We start from the raw sequence: 22,639 nt of genomic DNA, 5'->3' as shown, positions 1-22,639 counted from the left end.
GTCACCAAACATTGGATAGTTGTCAGAATTTTGAAAAGATGAATCAAAGAAAGGTGTTTGCCTCCTAGATAACATATTTACCATTAGTGCATTGCTACTGAAATCAATTTCACAAGGTTTGCATTCTATTTGTAACTCTTGTTATAATTATTACCCTCTGGGCTTCTCTTTTAACATGGTTATATTCTGGTGGTTTCATTATCAGTGAATTGCTGGGGACTCGAAAATGTTCTGAAGTAACTTTCATATCAAAAGCTATCTTAATATGAATTCATAAGTTAAAAAAAAGTTTTGGCCAACAAATCATTGCAACAAGGGAGAGATCCTATAATTTGACCTGTGTCTTGGGGGCTAACCTTAGGAAATGCCTTTCTTTCTTTACATTTCAATAGTTTGGTCTTTGCTCTGTTATAAGGTCATAAAATCACCATTGGAGGTTTGGTTTCCCATGTAAGGAGGCATACCTCCAAATGGGTACTCCTCCCACTCATTTAGAATTAGATGGGCTTCTGATTTGGCAGCACACAAGCAATTGGTTTTAAAGTGATTGAGTATGGTGGTCATTTAATTATTACTTTAGGTGCATTCGCTAGCTTTATCCACATATACCTGTTTTTATTGTATTTCAGGGCATTGTATTTCAGGGCATTATTTCATTCTATGTGCCTATGACAGAGCTGGATTTTGACAAAATGGTAGGAAGCTGGGCCTAGACCATTTCAAGCATGTAATTCTTTGAAGAGGAATTCCTGGATTAAAATGGGGGTCAGTTGCTTTCTTTGCTTTACCAGTTATTATAACAAATAGGTTTTTACCTAATGAGGGAAACATTTCATTTGAAGTCAGTGAAGTGCTTATGCATACATGGCAGACTACTGAAGGGGTTGTTAGGGGAAATGCTTCAAATGGAGTCAGTAGAGTTCTCATGCATACATGGGCAGACTGCTGAAGGATTCATGGGGGGATATATTGTATTTGGTGTTGGGGACATGTTTGTATATACATGGGACACTACTGAAGAAGTCATGGGGTAAATGTTTCATTTGGAGTCAGGGAAGGACATGTGCATACACGGGCAAACTACAGAATGGATTGGTGGCAGAAACTTTTTCTTTTGGAGTTAGTGAAGTGCTTTTGCAGACATGGGCAGGTTACTTAAGTGATCATTGGAAGAAATTTTTCATTTGTAGTCAGTGACGTGCTAGTGCATACTTGGACATGCTACTGAAGTGATCAGTGGGAAAATATTTAATGTTGGTTCTTGTGCATACTTGGTAGAACTACTGAAGGAATTGCATAGGGAAATGTTTCATTCTGGTGCTTCTGTATACTTGGACAAACTGCTGAAGGGACTGATTAGGGAAATGTCTCATGCTGGTGCTTGGGCATACTCAAACTTACTGCTGAACGGATTGGTGCAGAAATGTTTCATTTTGCTGCTTGTGCATACAGAGTCAAACTAGTGAAGGGATCAGTTAGGGAAATGTTTCATTTTAGTGCTTGTGCATACTTGGACATACTGCTGAAGGTATTGTTTGGAGAAATGTTTTATTTTGGTGCGTGTACATACTTGAACAAACTGCTACATTGATCAACAAAATTATATATTTTGTGTCATTTTAGTGCTTGGGTATACCTAGACAAGCTACTGAAGGGGCTGCTGGGGGAAATAATTAATCTGTGAGACCGTGAAGTGCTTGTGCATACTTGGACAAACTACTGAATGGATGTCTATGGGCAAGTTTGTGGATTGTAACTCAGATATGAAAGGTGAATCACTGCATTTAACATGTGATGTGTGTTCCACGTGGATACTGGGCTATGATTTGTGAGAACACAGGGCTTAGTGCCTATCAAACACACTTATCCACATATTCAGTTACTTTGATCTATAATTGTTTATAAATTAACAAGAAATGGTGCATATAATAATTCAGCTATTTAGAGGTTGAGATGATTAGTCAACCACATAGTGTCCAACCCTGCAGTATTTCTTGATATTTCCATATTTGAACATTCGGATCTGTGCGACAGTGACCCAGCTTGGTTGCCAAGGCTGGTATACATTTATCCAGTTTTGGTTTGAACACTTTTTAATCTTGACTTATTGATTATTTAAAACAATTAAAACCACAAAAACAGTCACCAGCCCACACAGATTCCTGAGTTCTGAATAAATCCAAAAGCAAGTAATGATAAAAACACAGAAGAACTCAGGTACGACCAAGGTTTCCAGTTTCAATTGAAGTTTTAATGTTAAAACATAAGCACTTTCACAGGAAAATCTGCTTCATCAGATGCTAATAAATACAGTTGAAATGTGCTTCTTTTATACAACCTCTAGCAAGCACTAGTAGTCACATGATGCAAATTAAGTAAAAACTATTAACATCAAAGGGTGTAACTTGAACTTACTACCTTACTGAATGAAAGAAATGCTTGCAAGCATGCACTACTGTCAGTAGAAGGTACTTATGAAAAATATATAAAAAATTCACATATATATATATATATATATATATATATATATATATATATATATAGATAGAGAGAGAGAGCTCTTCTGGCAACTCAGGTTGGAGGCAAATAAAGCCCCAGGTTTAAATGAAAGTGTTAACATCAGCAGTGTTCTTAAAATTAGAAGAGCACGCTTATAGGTGCATATGTAAATATACTGTGTAAGGCACGCTATTGACTGTTGCACGTGTTTACTGTTTGTAACAAGATTTTTAATAACAATAACACTTATTTTTGGTAAAGTTTTTAAAATACTTATTATGTTTTTACTTTTAAAATAAATGTATTTTTAACAGATATACTTATTATATTAAACACATCAAATACATTCATAAATAATAGAAATACGTTTTAACATATTAGACAATGAAGTTTTTATAATAGGTTTTTACATGTATGCATATTCCCTCAGATTTTATAAACATACATTGTTATGTATAGCCCTAGATGTTTTAATTCATGCCTTTAGTTGAGCAATGTGTTTAAATGTGAGTATTTCTTTATTTCACCAGTATTTTCCACTCACAGTTAATTGACCTGAAATTAATAGTTAATTAACTTATCATGTGACAGGGAAAGACTTATAAAATGGCACTGTTTGTAATTGTTAAATCCATTTTCAACTTGAGAAAGCTCGGTATTTAGCCGAGCGAAAGCGCTTGTTCTTTTATTAAAGTCTTTTTGCAACAATATACTTGGCATTCCTCAGTTTGTAGATTACGTTGGTCAGGTCTCGCTTTGAAGCTTGCTGTTCCTTGGTTTGGTTTCCTGTTATTTTTTATTTCTTTATATAGATATGGGTCTACCTGATAACACCGACACGCCAAAACACTGACAACAAAATAACCAACACGAAAAAACAACAAAAAAAGAAAGTTCAAAAATATGAAATTTCACAAGCCCGACAAACCAAAATCCTGACAATCAACAAAACAAATACCTTTCCCAAAAAACACACACACAACACAAGCACACCAAAAACCTTAAAACCTACACTAAACTTTACATACACAACTATCTATGCACTAACCTTAACCCAAACCCTAACCCTAAGGTCCGTCACTATCTCACACTTACCTTACCCGCACCCTAACCCTAACTCACTTAATCCGCCCCTAACCCTTAACTCTGTCACTATCGCACACTTACCTTACCCACACCCTAACCCTAACTCAATTATTCTGCCCCTAACCCTCAAGTCTGTCACTATCGCACACTTACCATACCTGCACCCTTACCCTAACTCACTTAACCTGCCCCTAAACCTAAAGTCCGTCACTATCGCACACTTACTTGACACACACCCTACTCTAACGTCTGTCACTATCACATACTTACCTTGCCCACACCCTGACCCTAACGTCCCTATCGCACACTTACCTTAACTTGTCGGTGTTCTCAGCATTGGGATTTTCAACTGTCGGTCTTCTCCGTTGTCTATCTTCCGGTGTCTGTGTTCTCGTTGTCGGCATTGTGCACTTTTGGCATTTTCAGGTAGACCTATATATATATATATATATATATATATATATATATATATATATATATATATAAAAACATGTATGCATATGTGATACACCGTCTTTTAAATGCAACTTTAGATATAACATTGTATATTTGTAAAAGTATATGTATAAAAATATGCATAAAAATTACATGTATAGGTAAGCACACTTTATTAGTAATACATTTAAAAAGAAAAAAAGAGAAAAAAACTATCTAAACAAGGGTCTGGATTTAATCTTGGGTTTAAGTGGCACATATTCATTTAAGTCATGCCCTGAATCTCCCCTAAGTCTAATAATCCATCTGGCCTCTAACTGCTCAGTCATATTAAAAATGTATAGTCATACCCTTTGGGAAAAACAAGGTAACCCCTAATTACCACATAGGTGGTAATCCATTAAACATGGAAGAAGTTATCAGGGACCTGGGGACCCAAGTTGACAGCAACCTCTCTTTTGACACTCACATTGCCAAAGTGGTTAGGAAGACCTTCTACATTGCCCATCTGATCATGAAGGGATTCACATCCAGATCAGGAGAGGTCATTGTACCCCTGTACTCTTCACTTATCAGACCAATGATTGAGTACAATGCCCCATTCGGAATGTACCTTACCCGACACTTGCAGCAGTTGGAAAGACCCCAAAAGTTCCTCACCAAAAGGATAAAGGGGCTCAAACATATGTCATACGATGCCCGACTGAAGAAACTCCAGCTCTATTCAGTCGCATACCGTCTGCTCAGAGGTGATCTGTGCCTGACATACAAGGCCATGTCCAACCCGGAATTAATGGACATGCTCCACCTCAAAAAATCCAAATCCACCAGAGCCACGAGAGCAAGAGACTTAAACCTCAACACGGATATAAATAGGATGTGCTGGAGGGACAGATTCATCACTCAGAGACTCCCTACACTATGGAACAGAATCCCAGTCCATGTGAGGCAGAGCCCCTCACTGACTCTGTTCAAGAGAAATCTTGACAAGTGGATGGGAGATCGTAGGTTTACCCCGGGAATCATCTCTGTATCACTGCTGGACAGAGGCACAGCAAACTAATGGGTAGAGTATTCTCATCCTAAGGGGTGGTGAAAGCCACACACACTCTGGCTAGGCTTTTAAATGCCCTAGGGCAGATAGCCTAGTATGAACCTATGAACCTATGAACCTATGTCTCCCCCCCCGATGTTGTCAAAAATTCTGCCTGTGGCCATAAACTTAAAGGTGTGTTCAGAGTTAATACTAATAACATGTTTGGCCAAAGCACTAACTTTATTTCTCCTACTGATATAGTAAATATGTTCTTGAATCCTTTCTTTGAAGGGTCTGTCTGTTTTGCCTATATAGAATTTTTTACATTTAAAGCAATGAGCTTAATAAACTATATGTTGGCTGTCCCATAGATGCAATTACAGAGGCAAACAGGCCCCTAGACAGTCACTTAGAATGAAACTTAGGGTTCCTTTATACTATTCAGACAATGTTTCTTCCTACATGGCTATAATAAGGAGACATCGGGGAGTTCTTACTACCGATAGGGATATTTGTGAGTTGATAAATACTGAGCCTAAGTTTCTGTTTAGGAACACGAAGTCCCTTAAAAGGTAGTTATGCTGTCCTAAGAACACTTTTCAGTCTAATAGAGCAGTTGGAACATATCCACATGGTAAATGCAACTATTGAAATATATTGACAACACAGCTAGATTTGAACATTCAGACCAGAATAGAGTGTTTCACGTTCAGGGGCAAGCCACATGTGACAGCAAACATATAGTTTATTTATCTCATTGCCTTAATTCTAAAAAATTATATAATTATATAAAGAGGTAAATTTAACATATTTTTTTTGTATGGAACGTTCTATTGTACTGTACTGTATTGCATTACAGTACAGTAGAACATTCCATGTACGTGTTTCAACTTATATACAAATTTGACTTAAGGACAGAGTGAAAAAAAGATGTCATTTTTAACCTGGGGCCTGCCTGTATTATGGGAAATGGAATAGAGGACAATGATTCACTGGGAATGTGTTTTTATGTGATAATGACATTTCTTATGGTACTGGGGTTTGAACCCCTGTTTTTGATAATAGACAGCATTTAATGCTGGTCAGAAAAGAGTGATTGTGTGCAAAATATTTACCATAAGATTGCACAATTATTTCGCAAATGGTGCATGCTATTTTATATGCTTTCAGGAAACTATTGCCTTTTACGTATGAGTCTTTTAATTATTTGTATTTATTTTATCTTTGAAACTGGGAAACCAAAACACAGCTGCAAGAACCACCACAGACAGTATACTTTCCTTTTCATTCACAAGGTCAGTTCAGTGAACATCTTTGAAACTGGGACATTATACATGCACAATAATTATTTTATTTTTGGCATAGTTAGTTATTCCTCTATAGGTTCCTCTTTCTTTAGGTTTGTTTTTTTTTTACTGTACTCAGGATTGGTGTTCATTTATTTGCTTTTCTATGTTAGGCACGTCTTTTCATTTTTTTACTTGTCATTTTTATTGGTATCATAGTTCTTATTTTATACTTTAGGCTGCTTTTCATGTTTTTGTTGAAATCTGTGGTTCATTCCTGTAATGGGTTTTTATCATGTCATTTGTTTCCTTCCTTAGGTTTCTTTTTCATAGGATCAGTGTTACAGTTTTGCCATGATTGAAATATGGTTTATTTGCTTCCTTATTTTTATAAATTTTCTGAATTTTAATTGTCTTTGTAATCTATACTTTTATTACTGCCTGCTGCTCTTTATTGTGTGGACTGTGGACATCTGTATAAGTTTTAGTTTACAAGGGAAAGTGAGTATGAAATAATCACTCTCATGTGTATTTTATAAAAATGTATTTCTCGTGCAGATAGGGAGTTGTGCTTAGTTTGTATTGGTTTATTTCTCTTCTTTCTGAATCAGAGGTGTATTTAACATTTTGTTTCAATGGTGTGTTATATTAAATTTTAAACAAAACTATTCTAATAGAGCTTGGTGATACCTGGCAGTTAGTGCAGATGATAAAATATCTCCATACATCTCAACTGTCCAGAATTTTGAAAAATGTCCAGATTTTAACTCATATTTTTGGTCTTTTTCTTTTACAATTTGTTGTTTTCTGGAAAACTTTGAGGATAAAAATCATTAAATAAAGACCTACCATTATTTTTCAGACATTATTACCTTCAAAAAACGTATGGTAATGCAAATTCCAGTTATTTTTAGCAACTCTCCAAGCTTATAAGAGCAATATTTAATACCTGTCCCTGATTTGGGGTTTTGTCCACAATCCTATCACTAAGAGGTTGAGAAGTATGTATGAATCTCAATGATGTTAATGAGCTACTTCCTGAAGTCAAGGTACAAGGTTTGATTCTTCCCACCTTTAGTTGCCTGCTGTATGACTCTGAGTAAGTTATTTATTTAGACAGTGTTAAAGGTTTTATATATATATATATATATATATATATATATATATATATATATATGGATATATGAAAATCTACCAAAAATGAAAAATATTGAAAGGCAAGTGATCAACACAACATGATCACCAATTAATTAAAAAAAAACAAAAAAAAAAAAACCAAAAAAAACCCACTGCAAAAGATATTGTCACTCTGCACCCCTGCCCCCCCCATGTCCTCCAGTAATCATATATATACCAGCTTCAAGAATGCACTACAGTGGGGAAGGGACAAATTCTCCAATCTCCACTGTACTATAATTTCACACAAAAGCAAAGCTGGCACTTTTGATCAGCTGATTTTCTCTCAGCAGTGCCCTTTTTATAGATATAGAAATTTATATTATAAGCAACATTCTGCAATATTCGAGGGTGAAATGTAAGGTATACCTATTCCCTCAACTGTGGAAAACACCTCAACAAGCCAATCACAACCCTCCACCTTTGTTCAACTATGGCACAGCAAAACAAAACCAAATAACCAACTTTAAAAGCTCATGCTGAACTGTAAGGCATCAAATCTGGAATGTAGACACTGCAAAACAAAACCAAACAACCAACTTTAAAAGCCCATGTACGTCTTTTAATCCTTGATATATAAAGTGTTTATTGTATCCCTGGCCACAAGCACATCACCGGACCGTTAGGTTCTTGCCCCGTAACACTTCTGTGATTCCTGCACGCACTTTGCTGCAACTTATCAGTACCTAACCTAGACTTGGCATTAAAACTACATTTCTTCCTCCCATACTGCAACCCAGACACCTCCAACCCTTACTCACTACTGCCCAAGATTAAAACTAGTGACCTGTGAATGTGCTTACCCTGCTAAAAACTGTTTGCAAATGTAAATGCTGGCAAAGGTCTATTAACATCTACTGCATACCATCTTGTAGTCATCATAGAGCAGCTTTTGTAATTTGCAACTAATCTATTCAATGAACTTTAATGTTTGCTTTTGTTTTACATGTAATTATTAATAACAGACCTTTCTATATTTTTCGTGCCTACGTACAGTTAGTTAAGACCTGTTTCAGCTGTTAGTGCTTAGGGTGAAATTTTTGCTTAAATTAACAATTTAGTATAGTTGAGTCATGCTACTCTGTATAACTGTGTTATGAGTTGCACAATGTAAAATGCTAGCAATGTAGTAATGTGGTATGACTCGTAGAACTGTGTTACGGGTTCCCCTTCTATGAAACGTGTTCTGCCTACAGTAGCTTGAATACTCTGTAAATTGTTGATATACTACATTATAGAAAGTTTCCTACTACTCTGCTGTTCTTACCTAATACCTGCTTTCTTCCTCCACCAGTCCTACTAGAACTTTTCTTTTCCTCCCAAAGGCTGAACTGTAAGGCATAGCTATTCCCTCATCTGTGGAACGCACCTTGACAAACCTGTCACAACCCTTCAACTTTGTTCAACTATAGCACAGCAAAACAAAACCAAATAACAAACTTAAAAAGCTCATGTATGTCTTTTAATCCTTTAATTTCAAAGTGTTTATTGTATTACTGGCCACAACCACACCACCAGACCATTAGATTCTTGCCCTACCACCCCTCTTCTGTGATTCCTGCATGCACGTTGTGCCAATTTATTAGTACCTAACCTAGACTTGGCATTAGAACTACATTTCTTTGTGCCATACTGCAACCTGGACACCTCCAGCACTTACTCACTACTGCCCAAGATTGAAACAGCTGGCAGATTGTTTTCTTAAGTTTTAATCTCAGTGGCCTGGCTCACCTACGGGGGGGTTATTATTTGCTGTAATTTCTATATACCTAGGGTCTCCCCCTCCCATCATGCCTTGTGGCAATTAATCACATAGATAGCATTCAGCACTATCTTTTTCTTCTCACCCTTTTCCCCAACTACCTGCACGTTCCTATAGAAGGGGGTGTGCTAAAGCTGTACCTGCGATAGTCAAGCTACAAAAAGTCAGTTAAGTTTGCAATGTAATTACACTGGGCATCTAAGATTGCTGCTTTGAAATGTAACTGGTGGTCACTAATTTTCAGAAGCCTATTGCTGATATATGTGGGTAATATGGTCCAGATATGTAACTAGTGACTTGTGAATGTGCTTACCCTGCTAAAATCTGTTTGTAAATGTAAATGCTGGCAAAGGCCTATTAACATCTACTGCATTCCATCTTGTAGTTGTCATAGAGCAGCTTTTGTAATTTGCAACTAATCTATTCAATTAACTTTGATGTTTGATGTTGTTTTACATGTAAGTATTGATAGCAAACCTTTCTATAATACCTTTCCTGCCTATGTGTGGTTAGTTAAGACCTACTTCAACTGTTAGTGCTTAGAGTATAATTTTGCCTAAATTAACAAGCTAGTATATTTGAAGTGTGCTACCCTGTATAACTGAGTTACAAGTTGCACAAGGTGATAAAAGCTAGCATTGTAGTAACATGGTACTAGCTCCAGAAATATGTTATGGGTTCCCCTTATACGAAATGTATTCTGCTTGCAGTAGCTTGAATACTCTGTAAATTGTTGATATACTACATTATAGAAAGGGTGCTCCTGCTCTGCTCTTCTTACCGAATACATCCTTTCTTTCTCCACAAGTCTTACTAGAACTTTTCTTTTCCTCCCATAGGCTGAAATGTAAGGCATAACTATTCCTTCAACTGTGGAAAAACCTTGAATAGCCTGTCACAACCCTCCTGTTCCACTACAGCGCAGCAAAACAAAACCAAATAACCAACTTTAAAAGCTCATGTATGTCTTTTAATCCTTGCTATATAAAGTGTTTATTGTATTACCAGCTGCAAGCACACCATCAGACCATTAGGTGCTTGACCCACCACCCCCACTTCTGTGATCCTGCACACACTTTGCTTCAATTTGTCAGTACCTAACTTAGACTTGGCATTAGAACTACATTTATTTGTGCCATATTGCAACCTGGACACCTTCAACACTTGCTCACTAATGCCCAAGATTGAAACAGCTGATAGATTGTTTTCTAAAGTTTTTACCTCGGTGGCCTGGATCAACCCCCTCTGTTCAACCTCGCTACACTCAGGTTCTCTCCACTCACCTGTCTTACCCCCATACCCCACCCACCCCTCTACCCCTAAACTTAACTACAGGTAGCCACACCCAAACTAATGACAAGCCAATCACACCCTCCAAATTCTTCTATAACTACTCAAATTACAAAATGTCTACACCTCCCAAATTACCTGCACTAATTAAACTGTGCCTCCAAACATCAAGCATCATACTTCTAATTCTTATCTCCCACTTAACATCTTACCACCACTCCCTCCATAACTTCCACCCCACAAAATCCATTACTATCATCCATCATCATCATACAATCTAATTCAACCCTATCAACCCTAGAATTATATCTAGCCTTTATAGCACAATTTACATAGACTACTTCCCACTTAAATATTACCAAACTCACTCAAAACCCTAAAGCATCCTTCACCACAGCAAACTGCTGCTCAGATTCATGAAAACCATTATACATATACTAAGACAACTGCAACCCAGTGGCAATATTCACCCAAACCCTGGCGCAACACTTAATCAAAAACACACCACCACTCATACACCAACACACTGCTCAACCATCCCCATTCCCACTAAGGGACAACATCTGCTTTTGCTAAATTTTAACCTAAGGAGTATTTTCAGCAAAATGCATCAACTCCATGCCTTACTTTCCTTTTACTCTCCTGACATAGCAATCCTGACAGAAACCTATCTCAAACTAGAAATTAAAAACAATGAAATACTTCCACCAGGTTATAATCTACACTGACATGACCATCCAAACAAGTGAGGGGGTGGGGTAGCCATATTGTACAAACAAAATCTAGGACTAGAACTAGTCAACATAAACATACCTACATTTCAGAACACTGAAATTCTACCCACCAAACTAAAAATTAACAATTGCAAAGATCTTATAATTATTGCCATCTACATCCCACCGGGTAACAACCTTAACACTGCTGAAGACATACTGCACTGGTCAACCCAAACCTTCCAGAAAGAAACCATTATACTGGGTGACCTCAATACTGATTGGGTCACCTATAACTGCAGTAATCCTACCAACTTTATAAACCTCTATGGCTTCTCCCAGCTCATCCAAGAAGCAACAAGAATCGATAAACACTCCAATGGACACTCCATTCTAGATTGGACCCTTACTAATAAACCTTCAGCTTCCTATCAAGCTGGCTGCCTACCAGATAGTATTAGTGACCACCTCCCTACATACCTCCTTAGACACAACACTAGCCCACCCAGACAACCACATATCCAACTAATCTGTAGCAAAAGCAGATTCAATCCCCAAACATTTCTTTCCCTGTTACAACAATGAAATTGGACACCCCTCAAAACCCTTCCCCTAGATGCTGCCATAGAGCACTTTAACACCGCCTTTCTTAACATCCTAAATAACTTAGCCCGCTATAGATTAGCACAGCAATGACAGCACTACACACCATGTCTCACTGACAACACCAACATTCTTCTTAAACAAAGGGACACAGCCTGGTTACACTGGAAAAGCAACAAAAAACACAAAACCCTACAACTCTACAAACAACTAAGAAATAGTAGCTATGTCCCAAATAAAATCAGACAAAAAAAAACTTATTACACAACTACACAACAACTTAAATATAACAATCCTAAAAAAATTTGGTCAACCGTAAAAAAAACTGCTACAACCAAGTAATTCCCCTACCCCCAAACCAAACATAGCTCCATCAGACAACAGTATTGCCTCTCAATTCAATTCCTTCTCCAGAAATTCAATTCACTCCCTAATCGACTCTCATCAAAACACACTACCAGCTATTCCAACCTCAAATAATTCATCCAGTACCAGGTTTGCCTTTAAACTTGTTCCAACCCTCACAATCAAAAAACTAATTAAAAAACTCAGACCCACTACCCTAGCAGCAGACAACCTACCTTCAGAATTTCTAAAGATAGCAGCAGTTGCCATAACTTTTCCAGACTCAATCCTGATTAATCACTCTATCGTTGAAATTTACACTCCACTATCCTGGAAAATATCATACATTATTCCCCTACACAAAGGGGGCAGAAATACAGAACTAACAAACTAACTACCTTTTGCCAATCTACCACCCCTCTCCAAAATGTCAGAAAAATATATTCACATACAGCTTTTAAACCACCTACTTGCTAACAACATCTTATTTTACACCAAGCATGGGTTTCACCCACATCACAGCACTGCAACTGCACTCCTTAGCTTCAACAAAGAAACCTAGGAAAATTTATCTCAGCTATCTTCTTAGACCACACTAATGCCTTTGATACAGTTTCTCACAAAAAACTGCTCACTGAGCTTGCCAACCTGAATCTTAGCCACTCTTCCCTATCATGGTTCTGCAGCTACCTTACTGGCCAACAGCAAGCAGTCAAGTGGTAACAGGAGATCTCTGCTCTACTTCCTGTCAAAATAGGTGTTCCAGAAGGTTCCATAATAGGTCCCCTGCACTTTTCCATCTTCAATAACCTCTAGCCTCAGTCATCCAATATGCAGATGGCTCAACCCTCATCTGTACTGCATCTTCTGTTAAACAATTAGAAATCACTACTCAACAGTCCTTCTTCGAAGGACAAACCTGACTAACCAAATCTAAGCTTATATTGAAACCATCCAAAACCAAACTGATGCTCTTCCACCCCACCAAAACTCCCAATACTCACATTTCAGATCTAACAGCACCACTATATCAGCCATCTCCCAAAGAAAATTACTAGGCATAATAATCGACAATAAAATGAAATTTGATCTACACCTAGCTCAGACCATTAAGAAGGCCCACATTAAACTAGGCTCCCTGTATAGAATCAAGCCTTTTCTTACTAATCAAACTAGACAAGACATAGTCGCTAGAGCACATCTCCTGTCCACACTACTCTATGCCTCCCCATATTCACTAACCTAAGCAAAACAGACTTATCTACACTCAACTCCTGTTATAACAAAATAGCAAAATTCGCCCACCAATTCCCCACACAGATCTCACCACTGCTCTGCCCTACACCAACTAAATTGGTTAGAAGAACTTCCCGATCAGTTAACCTACACCCAGCTCATCTCATCTCTGCCCACAGAATCGTTCACCATCCTGAAAGAACCCCTGCTCTCAACAGATACTTATTCCATATTCCACCAGTTGACAACTCCGATCTTCTCATAAAACTCTCCTAAAGGTATCAAAAAGTAACAATAAGGCTGGAGACTCCCTCTATTCTAACTATATATCCAAGATGTGGAATACTGTTCCACATGTATTGTAGATGCTACCAGCCCACCCCAATTTAAACTTTAACTTCTAAAAGAATACTTCACAAATAACTGATCTGCTCCTGTATCTGCCATGGCTACCTCTTCAAATCCCAAACTCTATTCTCTCTTCACTTCTGCCTGCTTATCACCTTCCCCACTGTATCTTCTCCCTACTGCACTGTATCTGTTCCCCTCTACCTCTCAGCCTACTTCTTCCCCTCCTTTTTGCTCACCTTTCTCTACCACTAACCTGACCTTAACTTCCTACTTGGTCTCTATAGTGTTAATCAAGGCCTAACTGCATATCTTCGACAGTCCTCTTGCTTATGTATGTACAACTACCCTCTAACCACAATAACTTGTACTTACTTCAACAAAATTTTTATATAATTATTATGCATGACTCTGTACCTTGCTGTAACCTTTTGATTTGTTATTATGACATTTAAATTGTATCTGCCCAATGGAGCTTTTCTACCTGGGCCTCCGCTGAAAATGGGCTTGTACCCAGTCAGATCATCCTAGTAAACAAATGTAAAATAAATAAAATAAATAAAAAAATAAATAAATAAACCTTTGGGAGATAAACAAAATTAAGATATTTTGACTATCACTCCTTTGGCTTGGATTTCATTTTCTTACTTCAAAATGTCTTTGGCTTCATGATGGGTGCCTACCTAGACAGTGAGACAGATACACAAACAGACAACAAGGCAGATAGAGGAAACATGCAGAAAGACAGACTGACATATAGAAAAAATGATTTCACATAATTATAGATAACTAGACATTTTTCACTGATGTATAGATAAACAGATACACAGAATAATAGATAGACAGACATATTTATCAGTCTAGTTACATGATCCATTTAGTGGAAGGGATTTGCAAGCATCAAGATCTGTCCCCAGTAGAAGCCTTTGCAATCACTTAAGCATAAGATATCAGACTGGAAGTAGAAGCAGCTGAACCAGACCTGCACCATTTTCCCTTTTTGGTATATTTGATACACTATGAGCAGTGTTTTTGCCAAAGTCACATATCTCAGATTTAGTTATCAAGCATAGGTTAATGGGTACTTAATAGGCTTTTGATTCATGAGGATCTTTAGAAGCCTAGCCATACAGTCTCATACTGTTTTTCGCCCATATATTTTAAGTATAAGCAGCCCAGAGATGAACTGAGCATTTACATGTTGCCCCTATCAGAAGGGAGAAGGGTGCTAAACCATGGGTGATTTTGCAGTTACTCATCCAGATTGCATTTAAATAATGTAAGAGAAGTGCTTTGCTTTATGTGGAGAGGAAGATGATTCCAAATAAGTAGCATTCTCTGTGGTACATATCTATCCCTCCAGCATATTCTCTTTATGTTGCAAAAGAGATTTAGATCTCTTGAGTGTGGGGGGTTATACCCTTATTGGACTTGTGAATGTGCAGTAGGTCTGACGGGGTAGGCTCTATTGTGGCTCTGTATGCAATACAGAAATCATCCCTCAGTAACCTGTATGACACTGAAAAGAGTGATAAGGCTGTGAGATGGTCCCTATGGTATTTATTAATTAGGCCCTTCATTTTTCTGAGTAAGAAGGCATTGCAGGTGTTCAAGCTGTGACAAATGTTTGGATGGGTACTTACTGAAGAAGCATTATTCTCAAAGATTTGCCTGATGAGTGCAGAGTACAGTGGAATGATTACATCCTGGCTGTGCAGTGAAAATCACTTTCTTACAATAGTGGGTACAAGGTGATCAAAAGACAGTTCATTATCTGCATATATTCCTAGGTCCATAACCATTGTATCAATTTTCAGGAGTACGTTGCCAATGTGATAGTTACAAGATGCATTTTGCTTGCCAAAGGATACTGCTATACATTTCTGACAATTAGTTTTATTTCATTGGGTTGACAATAACTAGTGATTTGGGAAAGGCCCTTTTGGAGGATTCTGGTGGGGAGTTTATGATGGCACCAAGTTTGCAGTCATCTGCAAACTTGGTCACCCATAAACACTTAACAGTAGCTGACTGAGAAGCAAATGCCAAAGAAGATGGTTCAAGTACTGTACCCTGGAGTACACCACTAGTCACATGTTGAGAGGATGGCCTAATGGTTAAGGTGTTTACCTTACAAGCACAAGGTGCAGGGTTTGAGTCTCACAAGGGATAATTGGCTAGGCTTAAAATGGCTCGCAAGGGCAGTTAGCTTACTACTCATCTATGAACCTAATCTATGTCTTTTGTAAGAGATAGAGCAGCTCAACCTAATTTCCTGGGTTCTGTTTGACAGACAGTTTGCTAGCCAACATTTTATAGTATTTGGAGTTAATTTTTTTGTAAGTTTATGGAAAATGCTACATTAAGATTCCATTAACTGCTTGTTTTAAAGAATATTTTTATAACATTTTCTTCAAGTTATAATACTAAATCTAGATATAAAAAAACATATTTCTCTCATGTTCTGCTTGCAAGGCAGTCTGAATGACCTTTACTCAGTATTTTTGTGTGTAGCTAATATTGAGGTTACATCTGCGGTGGTGGTGCTGTGGTAGCGTTATCACCTCACAGTAAGACGTTGTCCTGTTCGATTCTCAGCTAGAGCATCTTCTGTGTGGAGACATGCATGAATCGGCATACCTTCATTGAAGGTTGTGCATCAGGGCTGGCAACTCGGCACATAAAAATCTACTGCCAATCCTTAGCGGACCAGAGTTCCGCTGTGGTGACCCCTAACTGGGAAAAGCCGAAAGACTCAACAACACCAACAACAACAAATGTACTTTACATGTTGGACATTATACTCATTAGGACTGTTTAATCCATGAGAAAGTCTGAAATAATTTTCATCTCAGGTTATTACTCTGCTAATAAAATTGTTATCACTGAGACAGTATGGAGTAACATTTACTTGGAATTATTGCCAGATTTCAAGAAGTATAGAATATTCTTAACAGTTCAGAGAAAGGTGTGTCCAAGGTTCTAAAGTAAAGAGCAAATGCTGTATTTTTGAATTATTGACTTATGATGCAGGTATTTACAATGGCATACTAAGCAGTCATTAACATAAAAAGCTGTTTTACTAATATTGATATTAAGAATTGGAAAAATAATATTTCAAGTTCAATAATAGCCTGCTTTACTCGCTAGCAGAAGTTCTGTTACCTAATGTTGTTTCTGGATGAACTTGATTTTTTAGAATAACATTGCTAGCAAAGGAATCTTTTCATAAGACATTATATCACAAAGCAGCTGATGGAATACAAATATGCCCTTCCAGGGCTGATGGAAACTGTTACAAGCATTCACACCTTCTTAATGCAGCCATCTTTAAACTCCAATAACCATGTGTCTCTTGCTGAATACTTAATGATGATAAATGAAGTGTTAAGCTCCCTATTAAAGTGTACATGAAAATGACCTTTAGTTTCAACATTACACCTTTATGTAAGTACTGGAAACACATGGATATAGTAATAAAATATTTTTCAGGTCATGAACTCCTGTTTTAACCTGGGTATACTGGAACAAACTTTTCAGTGTTCTGATTAAACAGGCTGCATGAATCTAAAAGTATTTCAGTGAATCTTATGATCCTATCTTTATGAAGGAACATAAAACAGTGTGTCTGTTATAAGGTGATATCAAGTAATAAAACATAAGCACCTATCTATACCCAATATAAAGGAACCTCCACTTAGTACATCATAAAATGCAAGTATATTGTACTAGAAAGATGTAGCCTTTTGCAACAAAGTACCACAAATATTGTATTTCAATTGAAAAGATATACTTTGAAAAAAATATCCTGAATTAAGAATTGTACATACAGTCCACAGATTATTGCATTCAATGCATTCTAAAATACAGACATTTTACTTAAAATGCATATGCTATAAGTTAAATAGTAAACACAATGAGATTCCTCCAGAACTGTAAATACATCTGCATTTCTTAATAAAATTAATAAACAATTTAAAAAAACAAATAATTCTTAAAAAATGTACATATCACTTAGTTATAGTAATAAAGGGTCACAAATCCTTGGGGAAAGGGCGCACCTCCATTAAATGTAAGTCATCCTTTTGAAAATTATAAACTGTGTAAGTATTCTTCTGATAATTCATTAGGTTTGCAAGAAAAATTGATTAAGATATTTTTATGACATAACAGACATCGGCCAGAATGAAAATTGAGGAGAAAGTAAAAAACTGCTCCACTATCAAAAGGGTCTGTTTCTGTAACATATTATGAAACAATCTGGCTACTTTTTCAATGTACTTTTCTATAATACTTTCTTTCCTGATACTTTCAACAATTATGTCAGTGCGATAAATAATTTAACAAACATAAACCTTTCATAATTAGAAGCTAGCATTCTTTTTGCCTGTTTATTAATGTTGATTATCCACAAATAAAACATGTAGGTTCAAATGAGCAGAGAGCCATATGCCTAAAATGGTTTGCGGAAACAAGCCACATCTGAATATATTAACAGACACTGTGCCAGAAAATGATTACAGACTGCAGCCATGAGCATTATGATAATTTATTTCTATCTAACTGGAAGGAAATTCTGATGTATTTCTCAGGTGAACAATGTTGACCATTCAAGTTGTTTCGTTAGTCTGATGCAAGTCAACTTGAAATGGCCATGCAAAGGAATTACATATAAGTGACTGTGTGGATGTTTGTGTGTGTCTGGGAGTGCATGTATGCATGAGCATATGTTCTGTTTCAATTTGTATATACAAGGGTCTGTGAGGTTTAGACTGATTGTCCTCAATAAAATCAATGCAAATCATATGTATGTTTGAGGTCTATGTTGACATAATTCAGCAGGGCAACTAACAGGTAATAAGGTATAAAGGATATATGGACACTAAAACTAACAAATATTACATATTTTTCTGCTGAGGGTCATTGTGCAGAACTAAAAATAGTCAACTGTGGCAACAATAATCCAGAATGTGGTAACACCTACGGACAAGTCACAAACATCTGCTATATAACAGGACATGTTCTGCTCTATAAGTGTATCTTCCATGGGTTATTTTCTTTAACAAGGCAGTTAAGGTACCAGGGAGCACAGAGAATGAAAGTGATGTAAGAAATTATACAATGATGGGTCGTAGTTTTTCAAGAATGAGCATGCTGATTGGACAGCCCAACCAGCATTTCCGTTGTAAATTGGGGATATACCAATAGAAAAAAGTTGGCAGCTAAAGTATCATTGAGTAGACAGAATTTTTCCTATTGATATATGCTATGGATTCATACCTATCAGCTGTACAGATTTTCACAGAATGTTCAGATTTTTGCCTCAATATTTTTTTGGTCTGTTCCTCATAAAATTTATGGTTTTCTGACAAATCACATTTAGTTTCAGACTTCATGTCCTTCAAATAATGCATGCTAACACTAACCCTGTTATTCAAGCAGCTTTCTAAGTTAATAAGAGCAATATTTACAATCTGGCCTTCAGGCAATGCACATTAACACAGATCCCGTTATTCTATCAGCTTTCTATGTTTATAAGAGCAACACTTACAATCTGTTTCTATTTTGGTGCATTTGTCCCCCATTATTTTAGGCTTTGTCCATATTTTTTGATCTAGGAAGTTGAGGGGTATGTACAGAAGGAAGGCCAAACAGAAGAAAAGTCAGGTACATTCTGCAAAACTAAAGAAATGTTCCTAATTTTCCTTGTATTTCTCCACTGTTGCTGCAGACTCTCATACCTCTGAGCTTTCCAATTTTTATAGTATATAAAAAAAAAAGCAATGGAGATTCTCTTTTCTCCATTGCTTCTGTTGAACAGCTCTGATATACTGTGCAAGCATGGGAACAGAAGTCACACACACATGAGCAGTACATCAGTAAATGCGGAATAACAGGAAACAACACACACGAACACTATGAGGCCATTATACAAAGACATTATTAAAGAAAGGAAAATTACTTCTTTCTTAAATAATGTCATTGTATAATCCCAATAGCAGATGAGTGGGTGTTGGTATATGGGGATTTACCCATAGTTGGCTTTGTTTAATCACTCAAGCTTCACTCTCATGATCAAACCATGCCAACTGTGGTTAAATTCTCATATACCCGCACACATTTAGTTATTGCTTAAGTATAAATTAATTCTTTACTTCTTTACTTTTGGGTAATACCTGCTTCAGGAGCAACATAACTTTCATAGTCAACATACATATATAACCATACAAAACAGGATACAGTATATAATACAAGGCCAGCAAAGCTGATTATATATATATATATATATATATATATATATATATATATATGTGTGTGTGTGTGTATGTATGTGTGTGTATGTGTGTGTGTGCGTGTGCGTGTGCGTGTGTGTGTGTGTGTGTGTGTGTGTGTGTGTGTGTGTGTGTGTGTGTGTGTGTGAGTGTGTTAAATAAATGTACTAAACATTCCTTTCCTTCTGTCCACAGGAAAGAGGGTGAAGGAAATGCCATAACCATATTCTGGAAATGAACCAAAACGTGAAGGAAAATATGACAAGTAAATTCATATACAGTTAAATTTGAAGTCAAAAAGACAACAGTAGGAACTGAATAATGAACCTTAAAATATATAAAAGGACACATTACTTTGCAGAAATAAGAAATATGACAACCTCTCAACTATCTCTATTTTGGATGAATATTCGTATTTTTAGGCCTGATTTATCCATGCACAGGATGTTATTATTTTTGGAGGTATGTCCTGGTTTTCAGATTTGATTTATCATTTCACACAATTTTCTGCATTCCCTCATCATATTTGATTTTTGAAGCCGTCTAGTACATAGAAAACAACAGTACATGACCAACATACTAGTGGCAACAATAATTTAAAACAAGAGGACATCTTGCATCTCCCACTTTCTGAAGCAAAAATGAATGATGCTGTGTGGTAGAATTTCGCAATTCAGTTCACTAAAGTTTATAGATTTTACACTATCTCTTTAATAGTGTGCTATATTTTTCCATCATTGTCACTCTGTTTTTTTAAACATGTTTCTGAGTAGTAACCCACATTCCTACAAGAATCAGGAAGTGATATGTACTGTTTGATATTCAAATTTTATGTTGATTAGATTCCAGATTTTAAGCTGGATGTTTCTACTTTTTAAGGGCCTTTATTTCTATTTTCAATTTGTGCAGATTGAGAGGTATGTACAATATGAATTTTCTATAGAAAATAATATTGACAGAATGAGAAGTTAACATGTTATAATGACATTGTTTTGTTTTCCACAACTCTTTGCTAGCGCATTCCTAGGAATAACCTGTAATCGAAACAGTTTTCTTTTACCTTTTGAACAAAGATTAGACCATGGATGACAATTTCATACATGGAGATTCTGGTATGTATAACGAAGACATGTCTGTACAGACCACAAAGACAAATGTACTTTCTGAGTTTCTTCTGTTCAGCTTATTTTTTCTGCATAGAAATACTTTTTTTTAAACAATTTTTATTTAAGTTTTATAAACAAAACAAAGAAATCTGTGCATTTAAACAAATTGAATAAAGCAAAACTATATACAACACAACTATTTACAATGCACATAACATACAAAATTAAATTGAATAAAGCAAAACTATATACAACACAACTATTTAAAATGCCCATAACATACAAAATTCACAATGTATATGTTACATCTTATCTAATAAATTCTTTAGTTTTATCCATGATAATTTCTTATGAGTTACTTTTGTCGACCTTAAATCAAGGGTAAACAGTTCTCTTTTACATACAGTTTTGGCCAGTAAAATAAACTCAGAAAAAGAGATGATGTTTCTACTTTTCCAGTTTGATGTTATAATTTTCCTTGCTATTGTAAGAAGAGAACAGAGAAGATGAACTTGTGTCTTTGGAATATGTACTGGTATCGGTGCATTAAATAATATCAAATAATCTTAAATATCACATTTGTCAGACCACAAAGCCTTTGAAAATGACTTAAATTTCTGCCAAAAGGTTGTAACTGTTTTACATTCCAGAAACATTATGTGCCCAGTCAGCACACAAAGTTTCTTCACATCTCCAGCATTTATGAGTACCAGTATGTGAGGTCAATGCTAATTTATGAGGGGAAATGTAGCTGCTATGGATCAACTTCCAAGTGGAAATTTTCAAGAAAGGAGATGAGGTTGTGTTGTTAAGTGATTTCAATGTCACGGATCTATCAGAGTCTGAAAATTTTGCTTTATTGCACAGAAATTCTGAAGTATACTTTGCTTTGAAAGTACTGTAAAAAATGACTGTAGATAATTAGTAAAACCGAATACAAGGTGTTGTCCCACAAAGAAAGCATTTAACATACATACCTGCAACTGGCATATGTTTACCTGAGCCCCCCTAAGACATTTTGTCACTTGCAGGCAAGGATATTCATTAAGATGACATACTTTTTAACCAAGAAGACATGTGCATGTACTGATTATTATGCCATGAGGAAGTGTAAGTAATATCCCTGTTAAATTATAGAATTATGCCAAACGATACTTAAGTCGATGATCCTTTAGCCTCCTTTCCCACTTTGCATAGCTTGAGTGAGACTTTTTGAGGGAACATTTTAGCTAGCATAATGCAGATAGCAATAGCATACAGAATTTCCTCTAATCATAGCCTTTATTTAATCTGCAAAAGTAAAGTGACCTGCTACATGTGATATATTCTACTAGAAATGTAAAAGACAACCTAAGAAGGCATAATAATAATGGTGCACTTATTCGGTGCATGTGGTAAGTGTATATGTATATGAGCAAGTGTGTGTGTGCGTGCGTGTGTGCGTGT

Source organism: Protopterus annectens, chromosome 5.part0, assembly GCF_019279795.1.
Source record: "Protopterus annectens isolate FY-2018-M chromosome 5.part0, PAN1.0, whole genome shotgun sequence".
NCBI lineage: Eukaryota > Metazoa > Chordata > Ceratodontiformes > Protopteridae > Protopterus > Protopterus annectens.
This window is presented reverse-complemented; position numbering follows the sequence as displayed.